Source organism: Sardina pilchardus, chromosome 4 (genome assembly GCF_963854185.1).
Source record: "Sardina pilchardus chromosome 4, fSarPil1.1, whole genome shotgun sequence".
In the NCBI taxonomy this organism is placed as follows: Eukaryota; Metazoa; Chordata; class Actinopteri; order Clupeiformes; family Clupeidae; genus Sardina; species Sardina pilchardus.
Window position 1 is genome coordinate 13,208,870 of NC_084997.1, and position 8,084 is coordinate 13,216,953.

An 8,084-nucleotide genomic window follows, 5' to 3' on the forward strand; every position below is an offset into this window, starting at 1 on the left:
GAACAAAACAGGAACTACACCTCTACACAGCAATGCCAAAAGCACATGTTGGACCATGTGTCACTACTCTCTGCCCACACACATATGTATCACCGCTAACTGACAAAGGGGCCCAGCCACTTCCCCAGGGTCTATTTTCACCATTGGAATCATGGAATCACAAATTTGGTGGTAGTAATAGTGAAACGATGAACACGAGACACGCTTCCCTTGAGAAGTTTATCTTAGTCTTATCTTAACACCTAATTGGTTGAAAAAGACAATTCTAGAAAACGGTTTCACTTACACTTCCATGTTTAAAAAGGATATGGTCTGTTATGCAAGAGATCAGATGTGATTAATGATGTCTGTGTTTGTGGTTGTGCATGGCTAAGGATGGACCATTTTCTGAAACAACTTAGTATGGACAAGGACCACAAATAATAAAAAAAATGATATATTACTTTGATGTCCACGTTAGCTCCATTTGTTTTGAACTCCTTGTTGACCACCTTTGACCTGCTTTTAGTAATAGTGAAACCGCCATCTGTTCACCGGCTTTTCAAGAGCCTCAGATGCACTCTTTCTTGCTTTGAGGTGGAGAATAGATAGTTTTGTTTGACAGTATCGTTGCCATGCAACTTTAGAGAGAGTCTGCTTACTTGAGACTCAAACAATCATAGTCACTATCACGTTAGTTCTTCTTCCAGTGGAGTGATGGTAAGATGAAAGTTCTCTAGTGCATTTAAGTGGACAACAATATTCTTGCACGTACAGTATGTTTTAGATTGTACTGTCTAAAGCCACCCAAATATTTGTGCTTCTTTGGCTGTCTGAGGTAAACAAAAGGATGTTTACCATGTTGTTTAAATATCATCATTTAAAGTGTTTTTCCCATGAACATTGTTGACATACACAAAAATAACTCTCCAGTCTTCTTTTATGTATTTTCCATTCAAGTGGGAGTGGATGGAAAAGAACATTAACCTCATGACAACCTAGAGTCTTCTATTATGAGCTTCATCATTTTCTCAAAGCCAGGTTGTCACTCACTGTGGTTTTGATATGCCCCCTGCCTGGTCTTGGCTGTGACCTCTATGGCATTGGCTCCTCCCTTTTGAAAATCCCACCTCTGGCCCTGTGCTGTTTGTTTGTGGCTTTTGTTTTGCTCACAATGGCTGAGCACACCACCATCAGGCCTTCACTAACGGCAGTGCTATCTTAACCCTTCTATTGTGTTAGAAAGCTGTTTACACCTGTGGTGTTAGCGGGTCCATTTGGACCCATGATTTTAAAATGCTTGCAAATGCTTAAAATCACCAGTTTTCTTCAAATTTAGTTTTTCAGCTAATTGCTGGCTTAGTATGTATTCATATAAATGGAATCAGTGTGTGAATTGTTTTTAGTTTGCTCCACAGACACATTATTTTAAAATATACCACTCGTTTTTGATTGCAAAAACTGTTTAAATTCACTAAATATATTTCTTTTTCTTATAGAATGAGTAATAATAAACTGTAAATGTGTTATAAACTAATATTAGAGTACACCTACCAAAAAAATTTTTTTTAAATATTATTATTATTTAAAATTATTAACAATAGTGACATCTTTGGTGTTTCGGGTCAAAACGGACCCGCATAGATAAATGGTAGGATAAAGAAAGCAAGTATTTTTTTTTCCATAAAACCAACTTTTATTTAACCATACCAATTACCTCTATCCCATAAGCTGGCCGTAGCTTCATTACAGGATCTGTATACCCCCGCAAGAAGCAACAGTCCCATGTAGGCATCGAGCTGTGTTTCTCTGTCCAGCTATCACCAAACACTCTTCTCTCTTCCATGTTGGTCATCTCAAGTAGGATATTCTGAATAGGTCGTGTAAAGAACAGTTCAAACGCTGACTTGATGTCTTGGGCGTGTGACACAGCGTATCTAGTAGGCCCTGGAGTCATTCTGAGGATTTTCTCTGTCGATGCCCTGGATTGGGTTTGAAGAGGGCTTGATAACCATGAAATGTCACCTTTTCTTGACTTGAAAACCTCTCTTTGATCATCTGTGACATCTGGGTCCTCCTCATCAGATGTTTGGTCTTGTTCAGGGTCATACTGAACGTCATCCTCATCCTCAGACACATCCTCCTCAGCTTCACTTTGCCCTCTATCCTCAGGATCACCATCATTACCAAATATATGATCCAGCGCCTCATAAACAGTATACCTTTTGCTCATGTTGACTGATACTCCTACAGAATTCAACTGATAATATCCCACCCAAACCCTCTTTATATGAGCGAATGTTGATAAACAATGTATGCTGCAAAAAAGTTTGAGTTCATGTGGGGGGTGGTGTGTGTGTGCACCTGTATGCGTGTGTTTCTGTGGGTCTCTGTCTGTGCATGTGAAAGAGGCCTGTGTGTGTGTGTGTGTGTGTGTGTGTGTGTGTGTGTGTGTGTGTGTGTGTGTGAAGGTGTGTGTGTGTGTGTGTGTGTGTGTGTGTAGGTGTGTGTGTGCGTGCACGTGTGTGCGCGCGCGTGTGTGTATGTGTGTGCGCGCGCATGTGTGTGCGTGTGTGTGTGTGTGCGCGCGTGTGTGTGTGTGCGCGTGCGTGTGCGTGTGTGTGTGCGTGTGCGCATGTGTGTGTCTGTGCATGCGTGTGAGCGCGTGTGTGTGTGTGCATGCGTGTGTGTGTGTGGGTGTGCGTATGTGTGTGTACATGTGTGTGCGTGCACCTGTGTGCGCGCGCGTGTGTGTGTGTATGTGTGTGCGCGTGTGTGTGTGCGTGTGCATGTGTGCGTGTGTGTGTGCGTGCGTGTGTGTGTGTGCGTGTGTGTGTGTGTGTGCGTGCGTGTACGCGTGTGTGTGTCTGTGCATGCGTGTGAGTGCGTGCGTGTTCGTGTGTGTGTGTGTGTGCGTGCGTGTGTGCGTGTGCGTGTGTGTGTGTGTGTGTGTGTTGGTGATGTGAGCCATAATTGATCCTCAGAGCAACCCATAGCTTTGAAGTGATGCATACAACAGCCAGTATTCTCTGCCGGGTCATTTTGGACCCGTAACATCACAGAAGTAACTTTTTTTTTTTGAGACCTTTAGAATTTACTAAAATTGTGAAAATTAATTTTGCTGCATTTAAATAGGTGTGTCTGAGGATTAGATGAAGCCTCATTCCAGGACAAAAAAGAAAAGTGTACTTTTTACACAGTCAAACTTGAAAACGGGTCAATTTTGACCCTAACACAATAGAAGGGTTAAGTCAACAAATGTCCTGGTGAACAATTTGTAAATGTGTGAAAAAAACACGCATGCAACCATAGGGCTACTTCACTGATCTTCACGTGGACCTCACTTATCCGTCTAACTGAAATGTGGAGGGGCCACTGACAGGTTGTGGTTGATACAGGATACCCAGCAGTGACAAGAACATTTATACTGGTACTGTAGCTCAAGAATGAGAGAGCTTAACAATTATATCTTGCATGCGATGAAAACAGAAAAAAAAGGTTCCAGCTTCAATCAGATAAAGGAGAGTCAGTTGTACTGGTACATATACTGACACTTAGAAAAATATTTTTTTCCGTCACATTTTGATGGACTTTGATCTCTTTTAAATGCATATGTGAAAGAGGCAGCTCATGTTTTATACGCAGCACATGCGATTTTGAGTGCAACCATTATTGTTTACACTGTAAAAGAGGGGAAAAAACAACCAACAGATGCTTGCATGTTCATGCTCAAATCAACTTTCCATGTGGAAATTTTTGCTCTGAAGGTAATAATTCATGATCATAATCAGTCAATTATAATCATAATTCTTAAGTCATAATTCTGTGAACCCCGTGGGTGTGGCTGCAAAACCTGAGCCGACACATTCAGGCATGATGACATTTCCTGAGTTAGCTTTTGTAGAAGTACCCTTCACACAGTGGCAACACCTTCATCTGCAGTGTCCTTGTTTTGAATGGGGCAAAGACAGCAGCAAGATGTTGTCACCTTCATGTGGTTTTCACACCTCTTCAGCACTACGCTAAGCTTGATTTTTAATGCATACAGGGTCTCCTAGCGATGGTTGTTTTAGCCGTTTTCAGTTACAGTTCTTAGATTGTTATTTTCCCCTCCCTATCCGCATTGTGTACGAGGCCAGGTTATTGGCACCGCCTGTCCCATTGCTGCCAGAAAGTTATTTTTTTCTAGGCTGTTATGTGTCTTACTACCTCACGCTAACACTTGTTCAAAACTTTCTACCTCATGCTGAACCTAAAATATTTTTACTGTTCATAAAAATGGTGTTTGGCAGAGAGAATAAAAACAAAAATCAGAAACTGTCTTTGACGTGTGTGGATTTACCTTTGCAAAACTGCTGACATTTCAGTGAGTTTTGTCAGCTATCAATGAGAGACAACAGGAAGGGTTACACTTGGGTTATTTTTACAGAAACAAAACTCACATGTCCATGTGCACAAACATGGGCAGTATGTATGTATTTTGAATACACATTTAATTACTTTAGCATATTTTGTCATTTGTGTTTTGCAGGATTGGAAAAAAACCCAAATGTAGTTTGTTACAAAATACTTTGAAGGATTGTATTTAGAGTATATCAAATACTTAAATTCTTAAGAAAAGTATTTTTTTCTTCACTCAGTTGAATATGTTTTCTATAACAATGACAACTAGATGCACCGCATAGCGGTACACAATATGACCGCCGCTCACTTCTGCACATTCTCTCCACAAAATAAATAAATGAATAAATACGCAATTGTCAACTTTCCTGTATCTCCAATTTGTGCAATATATGTACTGTATATATATATACAGAGCCCTCCATAATTATTGGCACCCCTGGTTAAGATGTGTTCTTTAGCTTCTAATAAATTCATTTTTTTTCCAAATAATATAGGACCACAATGAAAAAAAGCGTAAAATCCAACCTTTAATACAAGTGCATTTATTTAGAAGGGGAAAAAATCCCACATTAAGAAATAATAATTTTACATCAAATCATGTGTGCCACAATCATTGGCACCCCTGATGTTAATGCTTTGTACAACCCCCTTTTGCTAATAAAACAGCACCTAATCTTCTCTTATAATGTTTCACAAGATTAGAGAAAACAGAAAGAGGGATCTTCGACCATTCCTCTTTGCACAACATTTCCAAATCATCCAGCGACCTGGGTCCTCTCCTCTGCACTCTCCTCTTCAGCTCACCCCACAGGTTTTCAATGGGGTTGAGGTCTGGGAACTGAGATGGCCATCGTAGGAGCTTGATACGGTGTCTGGTGAACCATTTCTGTGTAGATTTGGCCATATGTTTAGGGCCATTATCTTGCTGAAAGACCCAATGACGACCCATCTTCAGCTTTCGGCCAGAGGCCACCAGATTTTGATTTAAAATGTCCTGGTATTTCAAAGTATTCATGATGCCATGCACCCTAACAAGGTTCCCAGGCCCTTTGGAAGAGAAACAGGCCCACAGCATCACCAATCCTCCCCCATACTTCACAGTGGGCATGAGGTGCTTTTCTGCATACTCATCTTTTTGTTACGCCAGACCCACTTAGAGTGTTTGTTGCCAAAAAGCTCTAACTTTGTCTCATCTGACCAAATCACACAGTCCCAGTTGAAGGCCCAGTACCGCTCCAGACGTTTGTGCTTATGATTTTGAGTGAGAAAGGTTTTTTTCTGTGCATGCCTCCAAAACAACTTGTTGGCATGTAGATAGCGCCTGATGGTTGTTTTGGAGACTTTGTGACCCCAAGATGCAACCATTTGATGCAATTCTGTAACAGTGAATTTTGGAGATTTTTTTATTTCTCTTACCATCCTCCTCACTGTGCGTGGTGGCAAAATAAACTTGCGTCCTCTTCCAGGTGTTTACCACTGTTTACCACTGTTCCAGTTGTTTTAAACTTCTTAACGATTCCTCTGACAATAGATATGGGCAGGTGTGCGAGTGGCTATTTTCTTGTAGCCATTGCCTTACTTGTGAAGGTCGACACACATCTGCCTTACTTGAACAGTGTGTTCCTTTGTCTTTCCCATGTTGAAGAGAAATGGCCTCTGTGTCACGTCATATTTATAGCCCAGGGAGACAGGATGTTAAGAATTACTAATTAAATGTTCCTATATACTCTGATCGACTTTGTAAACTACTGTAGAAATGACAGAAATGACAGAAATACTTTCCATACATTCCATTTTCCGGGGGTTTTTCATGTTTGAAAATTGGGCTGTGAAAGATGCGATTTCAACATAGTTTGAGGAGGAAAGTAAGGCCATCGTTGAGGTCCTCGTCATCATATTTTTAAAACAAAGCTAATTTCCCCACTAGACCGAAGTCTACTGAGTTTATAACAGACTCTGACGAAGATGTAGGCTAATCAAAACATCTTTGCATTAGCCTACAATAAACTAACAAACAAAAAAACATTAAGCCTTATAAACTGTGCTGCTCCGGTATTTTTCTCTTTTTGATCAACTTGTCCCCTAACGACGCCGCTGATCACAATCTAAAGGCCTGAACACACCAACCCCATGATCGGCCGTCGGAAGCGGTCGGGGACTCAAGTCTGTTTGGTGTGTCCCGTGCCGTCGCCAGTCGGCGTCGGCGTCGGGGCTAATTTTGGCCAGTTTTGGCCGACTTAGTAACATGTACTGTAGAGTCGGCCAGTGGCCGTCGGCCTCAATTACCAATCTGATTGGTTGATATTTCCCATTCACTTTTCGTTTACTGTGCTAATATTAGCTAGCAAGCTAGCTAGCTAGGTTAACGGGCGAAAAGTAATTTATTCCGTGCCCAAGAGGGTGTTTCGTTGGCATCACACACAAGCAATGGCAATAAAATAATACACACTATAGAATTATATTTATATTTTCTTATTGCTTAATCAGAGAAGTCTGGAAACTAGTGGCAATTAGTTCCGATGATATCTACTCATCTACTTGGCTGACTGAAGCCTGCAGTTATGGGTAATGTATCAAACTTCATGCACGCGCAGAACGTACAATCGGCTTTGGCGTCGCTTCGGTGTGTTCTGTGGCACTATTTTGACCGACCAGAGGAGACGAGAGCCTGACTGATAGTCCGACTGCTTTTCTGCCGACGGTCGGCCGGTCGGATTGGTGTGTTCAGGCCTTAACATGATCTACCTACATCAACGTCATTTGGCAACAAGTTTCTTGGAAAACAATGTTTGTACGGGCACTGCACTAGTTTAGTCACATAAATGAAAAAAGAAATCAACTGAAGTATAGATCATATTTGATGCAGTTGGACAGGTTTCGTGAGATTCACCCAGCTGCAGGTTAAAGTCAAAAAGCCAAATTGTTGCAAAAATATAATGACAAATAGCCTACATTTTGTCAAACTTGTTTTGTTACCTCAGTAAGTACAGAATGTTTCACAAAGTATCTCATAACTTTAGCGAGGCTGGGACTACCCCAATAGTCCTATTATTTTTGTAGGTGTGTTTTGGATGATGGTTGTGAACATAAAAAATACTTCCTGAAGCTACATCCAAGATCATTTTGATATATCAAATATCTCTTTGTTCACTGTAAGTCATGCAAGTCAACCAGGATCCAGACCAGGATAGAGAAAATTCTGCAAATGATCACAATCTCTTAAAATAGATAGAACGGCATCAGATTACATGATGAGCAGCACTTACACAAGAGTCGTTATGGTAGCAAAAATCTAGATAACGAGAGTCTGTTGTTCCATTAGGGGGGGTCTGTTGAAATGTCCGTGTGCATAGTCAAGAGTCATTGCATTTGCATCAGCCTGACTACCACATAAATTATTGCACGTGTACTATACAATTTAGCATAGCATAAGGAAATTAAAACACAAGATATTTTCTTGCGAACAGGATGTGGATCACATGGTCCGTCATGCCATTCATTTCTCCATCCTGTCTGATATATATATATAGAAGTCAATTTGACAATCCTGACCAAAGCTGAAGTACAGCTATCAAGACCCAGGAATTCTGGTAGGCCTATGAATGATTTCTTTACCTAAGATTTGTTAGATTTAATTATGCTTGTGTTGGTCATCTATATACTGTACAGATCATGTTATGTTCCTGTCTTTTAAGAGCAGT